Source organism: Humulus lupulus, chromosome 2 (assembly GCF_963169125.1).
Source record: "Humulus lupulus chromosome 2, drHumLupu1.1, whole genome shotgun sequence".
In the NCBI taxonomy this organism is placed as follows: Eukaryota; Viridiplantae; Streptophyta; class Magnoliopsida; order Rosales; family Cannabaceae; genus Humulus; species Humulus lupulus.
Genome location: NC_084794.1, coordinates 170,096,657 through 170,112,900, shown reverse-complemented (window position 1 = coordinate 170,112,900; position 16,244 = coordinate 170,096,657).

The following is a 16,244-nucleotide window of genomic DNA, read 5'->3' as shown; positions in this document are numbered from 1 at the left end:
CTCTAAAGGCGAGCCTCAAGAAAAGATTAGACGAAGCAAAGGGAGTCTGGCCGGAACAGCTCCCCCAGGTCCTATGGGCATACCGGACCTCGTATCGGACTCCTACGGGTCATACTCCTTTCTCCCTAACCTTCGGGAGTGAAGCAGTCCTCCCCGTGGAAGTTAAGGTTCTGTCGCATAGAGTCCAGTCCTACGACCAAGGTCGAAACCATGAGCTCCTATGCCATTCCCTAGACCTAGTTGATGAAAGGCGAGAGGATTCGCAACTCCAGCTCGCCCATTATCAGCAGAAGATCACTCGCTACTTTAACACCAAGGTCAGAAAACGCGCCTTTAGCGTTGGCGACTTGGTCCTAAGAAGAGTTTTCCTGGCCGGAAAAGATCCCAAAGATGGAGTCTTGGGACCGAACTGGGAAGGACCCTACCAGGTCATCGAAGTCATCAAGGAGGGAACTTATAAGTTATCTCGACTTGATGGAGGGACCGTCCCACGAACTTGGAACGCCGTCCACTTAAAGAGATATTATCAATGATCTACTTGTAAGGCCTAGAAAGCCACTTTCTATGTATTAATACAAATAAGCTTTTTACGCATATTTGCAATTGTAATCTTAAAGTAACCACGAAAGACCCTTTCCCAGTTACTTGGGGGGCATATGGTACCTGGATATAACCAGGTCTCCTTAACGACTTGGATGTTGATCCTTGTCTACGGATTCGTTGCTCTTCTTAAAGAGCTCGAGATATGGATAAAGGTTAACGCTAACTAAGTCCTATCCTGGTTTTAACCGGGTCATAAAACTTAGAAGTTGATTTAAATCTATTTCTCCTTGTTCTTCTCAAAGAGCATGAGATAAGGATAAAGTTAACACGAACTATGTTTTCTAAATAAGTTCCTGGTTTTAACTGGGTCACAAAACTTAGAAGTTAATATAAATCCATTTTTCGTTGGTCGAGATTTGGGTAAAAGTTAACACGAACTAAGTTTTCTAAATAAGTTTATGGTTTTAACTGGGTCATAAGACTTAGAAGTTGATTTAAATCTATTTCTCCTTGTTCTTCTTAAAGAGCATGAGATAAGGATAAAAGTTAACACGAACTAAGTTTTCTAAATAAGTTCCTGGTTTTAACTGGGTCACAAAACTTAGAAGTTAATATAAATCCATTTTTCGTTGGTCGAGATTTGGGTAAAAGTTAACACGAACTAAGTTTTCCAAATAAGCTCCTGGTTTTAACTGGGTCATAAAACTTAGAAGGTGATGTAAATCTATTTATTACTGCTCTTTTCAAAAGAGCTCGAGATAAAAATAGCGGTTAACATGAACTAAGTTTATCAAAAAGATATATATATATATATCGTAGCCAAAAGCATGAAAAAATATAAGTTAAAGGTGTAAAGAAAATTGTCTCGAGGCGAAAACACCTCATGCAAAGGTTACATACAAAAAAAAAGAGGGGAACTTAAAAATACTCAAAAGCATAAAGAAAAAGCGCCCTAGGCCCCGTCAGTCGGCCCTTTGGAGGTCGCCGTTTCACCCTGCTCCGCCGCGCCAGAGGCCTCCCCAGTTTCCGAAGGCGGGGCCTCCTTATCAAGGCGAGCTTGAAACTTCACCACCAAGTTCGCCCAAAGGCTCGGTGACATGAAGGAGAAGTCAGCCTCCGGGTTGAAAGCCCAGCAGTGATAGAACAGGTCCTGCAGGGACTGCTCCGATGTGGCCCGTTCGGCTTCCAGGGCGGCCTGGACCTCAGTCTTCGCCGCCTCTAGGTCTACCTGCGAGGTGGCGAGGGAGGTCTCGAGCTCCTGGACCTTCAGGTGGGTCTTCTCCAGATTGACCTGGGTCTTCTCCAACTCGACCTTCGAGGTCTTCAGGGCATCCTTAGTCGCCTTAACCTCCTAAAGGGTGGCCTGGTGCTTGGTCCTCATGTCATCAAGCTGAGTTCTGGCCCTGATGATGCTCCGGTGAAGGGCGACGACACCCTGCGAGGAATGGAAGATAAACTGGCTCAGAGGAAAAATAAGACGGAGTATAATTGTAAAAGCTTTAAAAGAATAGGGCAGCTTACCGTTAGGGTCATGCTCATTGAAGAGTCCATAACGTCAACTGGGCTCATTGTCTCAATAGCCCGGAGTTCCTTCTCGGTGAACTTATAGATATGGCTAACGGCGTAGTTCGCCGATTCATACACAGTTCCCCGGAAGGCCTCTGGGATCTTCTCCAGGTCCTGGGGGTTGACCGGATGCATACATCGGAGGCCACCACAGACGGAGTCTCGAGCTCCGTCCCTGCGTCCTGGGTGACAGTTGGAGTTCGCTGAGGGGGCGGAGGCATTTGGCCTGCCCTGGCAACAAGAAGAATCGCTTCCGCGTCCTGGGCTAGCAGGGTTCTCTCCTTCTCCTTTGTCGGGGACTTGGTGGAGGTCCCAGCAGTGTTCCTGGACCCCCGGAGCCTCTTCAGTCTTGGCCCGGCTGCAGGGTTTCCCCCGAAGACTGCGCCTCGCAAGCTCCCCTCGGGCTGAGACATCTCTTCTGTCAAACAAAGAACATGGTTATTACAAGTAAACAATCATACAGAGCTTAAAGCTAAAAAATTATACGATTACTAAGGGAAACCCTACCCCCCGAGCTGGAAGATCCTAAGACGATTATTTCCCAAACTGGCGCAAGTTCTGGGTCCGGTTCTGACTCGGGGCTAGATTCTTCTATATACTGCCTAAGCCCCGGAGCATAGATACCTCTCTGGAGTGAAGGCCAGGTGCGTAGGTTGGTCCCATACTCCTCGAATAGGATCGACCTAAAAGCTAGGGTATTATCTACTACTACAGTGCCCCTAGGCCGGCTCTCTTGGTGATCCAGCACGAGCCGGTCGACACAATGGAGCAGAAGTGTGTTCAAGTTCGGATCGCTCCTGTGACGATGGACGATCTGCCTAGGATTGAACCTAGCCAGCCGGGGGTCTGCAGCGGCCCTATCTAGACTCCTAAGCAAGTTAGAGTTACCTTGGCCAGAAGGACCCGCGGCTGCTCCGAATTGGATCCTCTCCTCGCCCATGCCCTGGGCGACGTCCAAAGTCCTCTTCCTGATCCTCACGAGCGGAACTTTGTCACCCTCTTCCTCCTCATCTTCATCGCCCGTGACCTCCTCCACGATGACAGGTCTGGTGTCCCAAGCTGGGGGCGGCCCCCGGGGCCTCTTCAGGTTCAAGGTCTGATTTGGAAAAATTAGCTTGCAGAACACCATCGTCTCATCCGTCACGAGCGCGCGATAATCCTTCTCGCTGGGGGGAAAGCCCACCAGCGTGTCATATTGGCCCCCGAGGGTCACAGACTTTTCGGTCCTCGCAAAGATGGCTGCAAGATTAGTTCGAGTCAGAGTGGAGTATGGGAGGAGCTAAAATAACGCTTAAAAGGCGAGCTAAGGACGGGAGCACTTACGAGGACGATTGAAGTAGTGGTGCTCGCAGTTCCAGAACCCAGTTGACATGAAGAACTGGTCCTTGAAATCATTAGGATGGCTAGGCTGCTCGATGACCACCGCCGTGTTGGGAAAACGGGTTAAATAGTAAAACCCGTCGCCTCGCCCCCGCTGGTCCGGGCTGGCTTTGAGGCAAAAGAAATATAAAATATCCACAGGAGTGGGGACCTCCCACTCATGCTTCTGGAATAAGTACCTCAACCCTGCCAGCAGACGGTAGGAGTTGGGGGGGAGCTGAAATGGGGCCAACCCCACAAAGTTCAAGAAATCAGCAAAGTACTGATCCAGGGAAAGGAAGGCCCCTGCCTTAAAGTGTTCCCCGCTCCAGGCCGCGAACGATTCTTCGAGCGGCGAGCAGCTCTGCTCGCCTTCCGCAGCAGGTCGGGCAATGACGGAGGCTTTCCCCAGCGCGATGTTGTGAGTGAGGAAGAGCTTGTTAATCTTCGCCTGATCGGTTATCTTTGAGACGATTCTCTCCGCCTCAAAGAATGCATCAGGGGCCACCTCGACCTCCTTCTCCACTGCTGGCCCGAAACGGGGGATCGGGGAGCTAGGCATCACCGCCTTTCCTTTTTCCTGCTGGGAGGCCGAGCTTCCAACGTTCTTCTGGGGGAGATTCTTTTTTGGAGCCATCTGGTCGCCTAGCTAACAAAAGAAAACACTTTAGAAAAGGCGACCCAAGCAGGAGGAAGACACAATTATTATTAGCACGAGCAGAGGTAAGCCCAGCTCGTGGAGAGTGGGACCACACGGTTCAGTGAACGCGCGCGTATGCTCCCAACAGATCCCAGATTACTCGGAATTCGTGTGTCAGGGGGTTCAGAATAGAATTCTCCTTGGGGGGAAAGTTTCAATAGGCAGAAAATTGCGAAACCGCTTATGAGGCGTGTTCCCTAAGCTACCCGGTTTTGCACCCAAAATTCCCAAAACTCCTACCCAGAAATTTTCCCCAGAAAAAGTATCCTGAAACCCATATTCTAAAGCGATTTCCTACAATAAATATACCCTAACCTAAAAAGGGCTATCACCCTCCATATCCACAAAACCCAGAAAAAACCCTTGCATGCGGCTACAGTGAAATTTTTTACCTAAGCTACAGTAGCATGTTTTCGAAGTACGCAGGGTCAGGAAACTTACTGTGTATGACTGGGAAGTAAACAGGAGTGTTGCGTTGACAGGAGCTTCGTCGATGTAGTAGCTTCCAAAGCTTCGGAGAAATCTGTGCGCCTGAGCTTCTTGAACGATGAAAATGGCAGCAACCAAGTCTAGGGTTTCATTCTTCTGGAATATGGAAAGGAAAGAAGAAAAGAGGTTTGAAGAATTTCGAGTGAAAGGGTGGCCCGTGCGTAGGGTGGCCACCCCCTTTTATATGCGTGGAGGATCACGTGTAGAAGGCTCTTGGATTGCCCTGATGAGGGATCCGAGGCCTTCCACTCGAAATACGAAACGACGGCTGGGCATAGGCTAGGCCATTAAATGCGGTTCTCGTGAGACGTACCGTCACCACCCACGATGTGCCACGTGTCAGGCACCTGCTTAAAGAGTGGAATGCGAAGAGTTGTGGGGAAGTCTAAAAGCCCCTACTATGGTCTTATATATGACGTCATATACCACGAGCAGGAGCTTGGGGGGCAGATGTACGCCCTGATTTTCCCACGGGCTGATTAGCAGGCCGAGCTTCGAAATAATCATGGTTACTCCATAAACATCCCCCAGGTCGGAGATCCTGTCTTGAGGTCGTACCCCCTTAGCTCGAGAAATCCTCAAGGACTCACCAAGACTCCCAAGACTGGAGCAAGGAATCGAAAGGCCGAAGGTTGGGTCAGATGCACAGCTCGTGGTACGAGCTGGATATGGAGGCCATGACCCCTTGTAAAGTCAACACACGCAAGATAAACGTGCATATATCTGACATCACGTGTCCGATATCTCCCTGACTTCTCGGACACACTGCAGGAACGTGCGTGTTCAGACACCCACGGCTGGGTTGGGCCGTGCGGCCCATTATCTCCTTATCCATCGATTTGACCATACTTATGTGTCAGGTTTAGGAATTAATCATGAATGTCACAGAGTTGATATGACAAATAAGAAGGTCACGGGATGACCTCCTTACCAACTTCCAAGTGCCTTCTCCTATAAAGATGGAGACCCTGGGCGTTGATAAGGGTTGGAACAAATAGTCTCTGGAGAGATATACTTTGTAACAAAAATACCCAGAATATATCAATAATATTGACTAGTGGAGTAGAAGGATTTTAACCTTCGAACCACTTAAAAACGTGTCTCGAGTCACCTATTTCATTCACTAAGATCTTATATCTGTTACGGTTCTATATTTGGCACTAATCCTCTTCTCTCTCTCTTAATTACCTGTCGGCGAAGAACCACGTCAACAGACGTATATATAGAAAAATCATGGGGAAGATCTAGATCCTTTCGATCGAGGAAATTTTTTTTCGAATGGCCAAAATTAAATAGAAAAAATGGTAGCAAAAAGGTGACAAGACAACTGTCACTATACTCGAGAACTCAAACAGATGCCCATTAAGATGTGCCACGTGCCCAATACTCAAGAGGGTAAATGGGAAAATTTCCCATCAAAAGTGGAAAAGCCTCTATTGTGTTTGTCAGGAGTAAGGGTGACGTCCTACACAAACAGATGCTTTGGGGGCAAATATTGTACTTGAAAAACACAAGCTGACGTGTCTTGTTCGCGGTACAGCTGGCAAGCACTAAATGCAGATTATTCATGGTCCTGAGAATGCGGTACACATTCTTAAATGGGTAGTTCGAGTGAAGCCCATGTCGACTAAGGATCCAGGAGATCGCCTAGCCAGGTTGACTAGACAGCAAGGAGATCGACTAGCCGGATCCTTAGTTCACGTAGTCACTTCTCGAGCATCCCAGTGATCAAATCGGTCTAATCTAGAAACCTCTAGGTCACGTAGTGTGCATTCAGCTCTTTGTCGACTCTTGAAATGCTCAAATTTGAATTCTCGAAGACCTGGGGACATTATATACATTATTAATATATTGTAACTCCTAATAAATGTATAATATTAGGCAGTTAATGTATTTATGGTATTTATGTGTACTTTTTGGAAGTTACCCAAGCACGTACGTTACACAGTGTAAATCAGCCACCAAAATCTGTCCATTGAATCCCTATAAATAGAGAGGGAATGAAAACCACTGATTCACGTAAAGTTCTTGAAGTTATTTTTTTATGGTTTAGATTGAGCCTAATTTCTATTATCGAATTTCTTAATTCATTATTGGTGAAAAACCACGTCAACAATTAATATCCTCAAAAAAATTATTTATTATTATTTTTAATATCCTCAAAAAATGATAATGAGAGGATATTAATAATAATAAATAATTTTTTTAGAATATTAATAATGAGATATTTGAGGATATTTATAACAAATAAATTGGAAAAAAATCGAAAAAATTGAAAAAAAAATTAATTTTTTTACACTGCAGACCAATTGTGTGGTGCCACGTGTCCTTTGATCGGTCAAACTTAACATTTAACATAGAGTACCTATGGAATGCAATGAAAATTAATGTTTGTGTTTCTTTGCCACTAAAAAATCAGTTTGAGTATTTAGGTGTCAATAGTTTGCGAATTTAAGTATTTTAACCACAAATATCTCTTTATTTAATTTATTTAAAGTTGCACTAATAAGGCTTAAGGGTCTTGATTAGTGTGCAGGGAGGGCATAATTGGCATATGTGTGATTAAATTGTTAAAATGCATAATTAATATGATTATATGGATATATTATAGGCATGTTTATGAGTAATAGATATGCATGTGCGCCATTTATAGCTTATAAGGGCATATTTGTAATTTTGGCCCGTTGAGGGTATAAATATGATTATTTGTGATAAATTGTTGAGACCACATTATTATGTGGAAATATTTGCAGTATATGGCTCGAGACGGTCCTAGTGAGCGGATTAGCGAAATAGTCACAGCAGGGTTTAATACCCGGCTCGGGGGGAGCCTGGGGGTATTTTCTGGGAATTTAGAGAAATTATGGGATTTATAGATATTGAATAAGTACTTGGTAATTAATTGGATATGACGAGATTAATTGGTGAATATTAGGAACATTTGACGAATTAGCGGGAAACTAGGGAAATGACCATTTTACCCTTAGAACAATTAAAGGGCTAAGTAATATATGGGAGGGAAAAATAGTCATTTTAGGGGTTAAATGATATATCTTATTTGATTCTAGACTTAGCCAGAAATCACTTAGAAGAATCAGCTCACCCTCATCTCTCTCTCACTCACGTTTCTCCCTCACTCTCTCTAGGAAGAACTGAAGAAAAAAAAAACTTGGAGAATTGAAGGAGCATAGGCTGGAAAATTGAGCTATAAGTTGAAGGAAAACACAGGAGGAAAAAGCTAAGGAAAACAAACTGATTCTTGGTTGGGTTAGACTGAGGAATTAAGCTGAGTTTGAGCAAGGATATTGCATGAGGAACTGGGATACAATTGGAGGTAAGAACTCTAGTTTTAATCTCTGAGTTCTGCTGGGTTTGTGTTAAGAGTTTTGGTTGGCATAGGAAATGAATTTGATAACTGGTTTTGGGAGTTATGATTAGTTGGTTTGGGTCCTTTAGTGATGAATTATGAATGATTTGAGATAGTGATTTTGGTATAATTGCCAAGGTTTGGGTGTCTAAAAATGTGTGATTTAATCCTGAACTCGTAGCTGGGTTTAGTTCTGATTGAGAAGCTTATTAGGTTTGAGTTTTGAGGAAAATTGGTTGGGAGAAATGAGAAGAAAAACCCAGAATTTCTGGGTTCAAAGGGGGCGTGCCACGACCTAGCTCTGGGATGTTGCGGCGCATGTGCCCTGTAGGCCCTGGGTTTGCTCTCGGGTTAGAGGCGCGCCGTGACCCTAGGGGGAAGGTCGCGACCCGCCTCCCCTATGACTTGGGTTCTTGGTCTCTGACTTAGGGGCCAATCGCGACCCTAAGGGCCAGGTCGCGGCCCGCCTAGAGGTTTTGCCCTAGATTGGTTTTTAAGGTTGGTGAGGCTTGGGGGTTCGAACCTAAGCACTCAGGACAATTTCTACTTCCCGGTTTAGTAGCAATTGAGGTCCCGAAGGATAGCTTTTATCTCTTAAGTATTTATTTGGATTAGAAGTTGATAAATTCCTATTAGCCACTGTGACTAGGTTTATCGCCAAGGCTCAGGACTAAGGATCGTGCTCGAGACCGCTCTATTATCTCCGCTCGGAATTCAAGGTAAAAAATCTACACCTTGTGTGGTTATGAACGGGACTGAGATTCCCAATTATTGGTTGCTTGTGATATGTGTTTGTAAGATTGATTTGTCATATAAGAATGACCGACCTAAGGGAGCCGGGCTAAATGGTAAGCATACTGAGCGCAGTCCGGCCTAAGTGAGCTGGGGTTAGCTAGATCGACAAGGGGCTTGGCCTAAGGGTGCCAACCCTGATTACTTGAGATTATGTGATTGCAATTGTTTAATTGAATATCCGTACTTTGTTTTATGATTATATGAGATAAGCTTGGTTGAATATTTTGATTGTTACATGTGATTGTTGTTTTGATTTTCTTGCTGGGCCTTGGCCCACGGGTGCTACGTGGTGCAGGTAAAGGCAAGGGTAAGTTGGATCAACCATGAGTTGGAGAGCTCTGGGGGCGAGATGTACATTGTCAGCTGCTCGTCCGCCACGGCCGAGGGAAAGTACAGGGACAGAAGCTTAAAACTTGTAATTTTGTCGTTATAGTGGCCACTAATTGTATATAACTTTTGAGAATTTTGTAGCTTTGTCTCTTAAACCCTGTTTTTGGGATCTCATGTACCAAACATCTATTTTCATGAAAAATTAATCATTTATGATCAAAATCTTTTAACCCTAATCTGATTGTTGACCTTAGGATCACGTTTTCAATCAAATGAATTGATTAGAAAGTCATGCACTATTTTAACTACACAGTGTAACAGTCTTGGTTATCTAGGGAGTTACAGTGTATTTTTATTTTTGAAAAGAACAATCGAATTAACTTCTTCACAATTTTTTTTGATAAATTTCTTCACGATTTTTGAGTGAAAATAATCTTTTTATATCCTTAATTAATATTTCAATGCGCACTATACTAGAATTAAAAAAAATTAATATTAAGGAAAGTGTTTTCAGATAAACAAAACAATTACGTGTTGAAGTGAGAAAAAGAAGTTGAAAAGAAGTAGTGTATTACAAGAAAACAGAATTGAGAAAAAAATCTTAGCAACCATATCTTTTTGTAGTTGATTTCTTTTATTTCATTGTTAACATACATTACCATATCCGTCCTCCATTAATTTGTCTATTTTTTAGTGATATAAATGTCTATATATAGTATATCCATATTTGTCGAAAATAGGTTTGGAAATTTCAGAGTATGTTTTTTAATATGGGTTAATTTAAAAAAAATGCATCTATAATTTAATATCCAAAAAATATGACATTCTTTTTTTTTGACAAAAATACCCTTGCCATTCAAATCATCTCCCCTCTCTCTAACATCTCTCACTTTCTCTCTCTCTCGCAGCAGCAACACCACCTCCCCCACGGCTGCAAGCTCTCTTTCCCTCTCACAAATCGTCTTTTTTTCTCATTTCTCCCTGTTAGAGATATTTGTATTGTCTCAATGAAAAATAAGAAACACTATTACAATTATATGCAAAAATACAATAGACAAGGTAATTGATTAAATAATATTACAACTCAATAATCAAAATACAAGTAAATGTAGAAATAAAAGGAAGGAGAAAATTATAAGAACTACAACTCTAAAATAAAGGATACAAATAAATATGTAAATAGAAAATAGAAGAAGAGAAGACAAAAACAATAGTAGAAAAAATAATAAGAACGAAAAAGTAAAATACTCTCACTCACATAACTAAAGTGAAGAGCATTGAGGATCATCAACTTGAATAAGGTTTACAACCTTTACCCAAAAGCTTATTTCCCCCTATCTTAAGCACTAAGGGATTCTCTCAATAGTGGAAATAACTCTCTGGAATAATCAAGCATTTTGGTGTATTTCTAGCATTTTGTTTTACAAGTGAGCATTAAACTTCTATTTATAGAGCTTTGAGACACCTATTGAATTTCAAATTCCACCAACCTCCATGGCCGTTACCAATGATTAATTGAATATTTATGGAATTAAAAAGGAGTTTGGGGTGTTAGAACCGTTTAAAGTGGAAAAAATGGTTGAAAAATTGGCTGAACACATCTCTGGCCGCGACCACTAGCATGCCTGGCCGCGGCCGTGGCTTGCTGTCCCCCAGGCTGCGGCCACCAATGCTCCTGGCCGCAACCACATGCCATTTTCAGCTAAAAAATATCATTTTTCCAAAACGTTCAAAATCATTTCCCACATGATTTTGTAACCTCCAAACACCTAATGGGAGTTAAAAACATGTCTCCAACAGCCATATTTCATAATGACTTTGTGAAATCCAATCTCAAATGTGTAACATACAATCTACACATTATTGGGTAATATTTAGGAGTTACAAATTTGTAACTGATTTTGTAACTATAAAATATGTCACATGTTGACACACACATGTGTCCAATTTTGTGACTCTCAATAATATGTTACAAGGTGTGACAAATCACATTTTGTCACATTATTTAATCTAACATTATATTATATGAAATAATATAACACTCCTTTGCTCTACTCACGATTATTTGAAAACAAAGAGAAAAAAGAAACCCACAACCATTGAAGCACCCATGATTTTTTTGTGTTCTACATCAAAACTTTAAGACTTTAAACATTTTAAACGTGTAGATCTCGAAAACATACTAAAAGATTTCAAAAAAATTCAACTAAAACTAACATCTAAAAGAAAAGTTTTTTTTTTTTTTGAGGAAAAGAAGAACTTTATTAATCAACAAACACAAGACAGCTACAAACCCAGCAGTAGCTAACAGCTACAGCAAACAACAAGAAGCAAGAGTTAAAGGGAGTTTATAAGGCCAATTACATCTCTTTCTCTTTTCTTAGCCTTAGAGCAATTAATTCCCTTAACTATAGCTTTGATAGCTAATTTTATAGATGAACTAACTACCATCACTGAGCTACAACACAAATCAAACACACACCTATTTCTATTACACCAAACTGAATAAAAAACTACTGAAAGAATTGCATTCCAAACCGAAGACAGCAAGTCTTAACAGACATTGGTGCTCCAAATCTTCTAGGTTCCAATGGTATGAGGCCAGCCATTAAAACCGGACCAGGAACTAACTTCTTGCAGAATTTTCTTAGTGAAAGTGCAGTCAAAAAAGAGGTGTTGATGGGACTCAGTGACACTTTCACAAACAGGGCAGAGATAAGAGGCCAGCTCCATAATTTTCCCAAGATTATCTCGAGTAAGAAGGTGTTCATTCATCACTTGCCAGGAAATAAATCTGTGTTTCGGGACACATAAACGATGCCATATAGCAGAAGAATATTGAACCTCGCTAGCTGTTATAAGAGAAAGATAAAATGTTTTCGCTTTGAATTTACCTCTTAACCTCTAAGAAGTTACAGCAGCACAATCTATAACATTTCTCAGCTTCAAGAATTTCCGAAAGTACCAGTTTGTGTCATTTATTAAAGGGACAGACCAGAAACTTTGACCTTTGAGGTAGATCGAGTCTATCCATTTGACCCACAGGCAATCCTTTTTGCTCGAAATAGCCCAAATGTGCTTGGCCATCATCGCAATATTCCATTTCCTACCTTCAAAGAATCCAACTCCTCCATACTTTATGGGAAGACAGACTTGCTCCCAAGAAGTGAGGTGAAGTTTGCTTCGGTTCCCTTTCAACCCCCAAAGAAAATCTCTGCAGCTTTTATCAATGGCAGCAACAACTTTCTGAGGAAGGATGAAGATATTCATCCAGAAATTCCTAATTCCAAGAAGGACTGAATGAATGAGTTGGGCTCAGCCCGCAAAAGAAAGATTCCTGCTTGCCCAAGAATGGAGGTTTCGCTGAATTTTTTCAATGATTTCCCCACAGTCTGCAGCTCTCCATTTTGTTGGTCTAAGATGAACTCCAAGATACTTAAGCGGGAAAGAGCCTTCTTTCATTTGAGTAATCTCCAAAAGTTGAGCTTTACAATCATCTCTTATGCCTCCAAAGTATATATGAGACTTAGTGTTGTTGATTGAGAGGCCTGTTGTGGCACAAAAGCTATCAATAGCTGACTGAGTAAGTCTCATTGATTTCTCATTACCCTTACAAAAAATCACTAGATCATCTGCAAAACAGAGATTGACAAGTTTTAAATGTTTACATAAGGGATGGAAACCAAACCCTTTTTGTTCAGAAGTCTGAAGTAAAAGCCGAGTTAGATACTCCATAATCAAAACAAATAAAAGAGGAGATATCAGATCTCCTTGTCTAAGGCCCTTTTCCCCTCTAAAGGTGCCATGAAGTCGACCATTGAGTATCAACGAATAAGAGGTTCCCTTTAAACAAACCAGCACCCAATGAATGAACCTCGAAGGGAAACAAAGGCCCTTGAGAAGGTCAGCCACAAACTGCCAATCAACTGTATCGTAAGCTTTACTGAGATCGATCTTCATAATACATCTACCTGAAATGTTTTTCCTTGTATAACCCTTGAGCAAGTCCTGAAAAATAAGTATATTATGCGCCAAGAGACGATTTTTGATAAAAGCCCCTTGGTTACTGTGGATCAATGTAGGAAGGACTTCAGACAAACGAGAACAAAGCATTTTAGAAATGCATTTAGAGAGCGTATTGCAGCAAGCAATAGGTCTATAATCTGCTGCAGTTTTTGGGAAATCAATCTTCGGAATGAGGGAGATAATAGTCTCATTAAGTTCATTGGGAAGAGCACCATCACGAAAAACATTTAGCACAGCCATGCAAATATCATTTCCTATCTCATTCCAAAGGCCTTTGAAAAAACCCGCACCAAACCCGTCCGGACCGGGGCTCTTAATTGAGTGAATGCCAAACATAGCTTCTTTCACATCTTCCTTAGTGAAAGGCCTGATCAACTTGACCTGCTGTGGAACAGAAAGCTTTTCACCAAAACTCAGGCTATTGGTATCGATCTTTTTATTGGCCGAGCTCTTCTTCCCCATGAAGTTCCTGAAGTGAGTAAAGTAATGCTCTACCACCTTATCATAATCATCAATTACCTCCTCATTTACCACAAATGAAGTGATTCTATTCTCAGCCCTCCTCTTCTTCATGATTGCATGAAAGTAATGGGAATTTTCATCATTAAATTGCAGCCATGTTATTTTACTAGTTTGTTGGAGGAAACTAACATACCTCTTCCTAGCTTGAGTAAACTCTTGAAGCTTGACTTGTTCAGTTAACTGGTGCACTGTATTGAGAGGGTCATTAGCTAAGGCACCTTGGGCCAAATTGAAGCTTTCCTTAGCTACCTAATAGCTGTGAGGAATGTCTCCCAATTCCTTTTTGTGGAACTTCTTTAACACATGTTTCACCCTGTAGAGTTTTAGGATAATACCAGCAAGGCCTTCCTTAGTAGTAGCTTTATTCCAGCTATCAAGAACAACTTCTTTGAACATACTATGGAACATCCAGCAGTCAAAGAACCTAAAAGGCTTGATTCCAATATTCCCTATAACATGGTTCTTGATTACACAGTAACTATGATCTGAAATACTGTCCCATTTACAAATTCCTTCTGTGTTAGGAAAGTGATCCAACCATTTTTCATTAGTAAAGACCCTATCCAACTTTGAGTAAATTCGATCCCCTATATCATGCTTATTAGACCAGGTGTATGAGGAACCAGCCAGCGAAATTCATCTAATTGGCCTAAAGAAAGCCAATTTTGAGCATCAAAAACCTCCTTAGCAGTTATAGGTCTACCTCCATTCCTGTCTTGATAGCTAAACATAGCATTGAAATCTCCTAAAACAATCCAAGGAAGGTTTAAGTATCCTAACCCAGCAAGCTTATCCCACAATACTTTCCTGTCCAAAATAGAGTTAGAGCCATAAACAACAGTTAAAAAGAACTCTGTTTTATGACCAGGAACTCTGATTTCACAATGCACAAACTGAGTCTCTTCGCCAAGAATTTGAACTTGCACAAACTTCGATTGCCAAATAAGCAATATTCTGTAAGATATCACACTACTCGAGTAATAATCCCAGTTAGGAAAACTATTACTGATTATTCCTGCTGTTTTCTCATGGCGGACTTTGGTCTCAAAGAGCGCCCCAAAACCAATATTATTCAATCGACACAAGTCACGAATATCTCTCTGTTTATTTCCTTTATTCATACCCCGAACATTCCAACTAAGGATATTGCACTTCTCCATATTGACTAGAGTTAGAAGTGGTAGCCAAATTCCCATCCCCTGGCTCTTGGAGCGCTGCATAGCCATTTCGAGTGATTGCTTTAGAAGGCATGACAGAATTGGTCTTGGTTCCTCTCCTTCTTGGCGTTATCCACTCGCTCCCCGTTCCTATATCCTTTGCCACCCCTGTTTTATTGACAGTAACTTGCTTTGCTGCTGTACCTACATTAGAATTAGCCGACTTGTTTACAGTAACAGCAGTTGTTTCGCATGAATGTGAGGCATCCTGAGAAGTAGCAGAAATTCCAATAACAGCAGCTGATTCACTTGAGGCATCCTGAGAAGTAGTAGCCTGCTTATTATCAACAGATGGCTCAGCCATATTCTTTTCAGCAACCATCTCTGGTTTCTTAGAATCTGGTTTGGACTTCTTAACCCAAATGTACCCCTTATCCTTCGAACAATTCACCACAGTATGTCCCAAACAGTCACAAGTTTTGCATTTAGAAGGAAGCCATTCGTACTCCACCAATTGTTCAACTAGCTGATCTCTTTCATTAACAAATGAGATAGTTTTAGGGGGGGTCTCAGAGAATTCCATGTCAACAAGAACTCTCGCAAATTTGACCATCGATCTATCACGAGTAACTTGATCAATCATAATGGGTTTGCCTATAGTGCTAACTAGAGCACTTACACTATTACGACCCCAATATTGAAGCCCCAAGCCATTTAATCGAACCCAAACCGGAACTGATTTCACCATCTACATTGTGTCCATATCAGGTGTCCAGGGACGAAGAACAACCAGTTTTTTGTCGAAGTGAATCACACCAGTTTACAGGACTAGATCCCTAGTAGCAATATCTCGAAAGCTTACCAAGGTAAATCCAGAATTCATACGGACTATCCGATCAATACCAAGGTCACCCCAGACTCTTTTCACAAATCCTTCAAATACTCGAAAGGGGGGATTAGCACCCAAAACTACACAAACAATTGATGAGCGCCAAAAAGAAGCTTCAACCTCAATTTCATCAATGTCTAGTTTAGCAATTATTTGATCCCCAACCTTCATAGTCTCTATGAAATCCAAGCTAGTAGACGGAGTTTTCACCTGATTGGCTTTGAATTTGCTCCACACATCTTTGGCTGAGTTCTGATAATCAGTTTTCTCCACCTCCTCGGCCCAACTAGCTGCTTTGGACGGACCAAGTATGCCCACTGTATCCTTTGGAAAAAATTGCTCAGCATATGAATCAGCTTCCAAAACTTCACACGGGTCATGGTATTCCTCAACGCTATTCTCCAGTACGACATGTTCTTGAATTGAAGGGAGATCTGGTTTCGTCTGAAGAAAATCCGTAGAAACGGCCACCGCCGCCAGCTTCGGCGCCTCCTTTTTCTT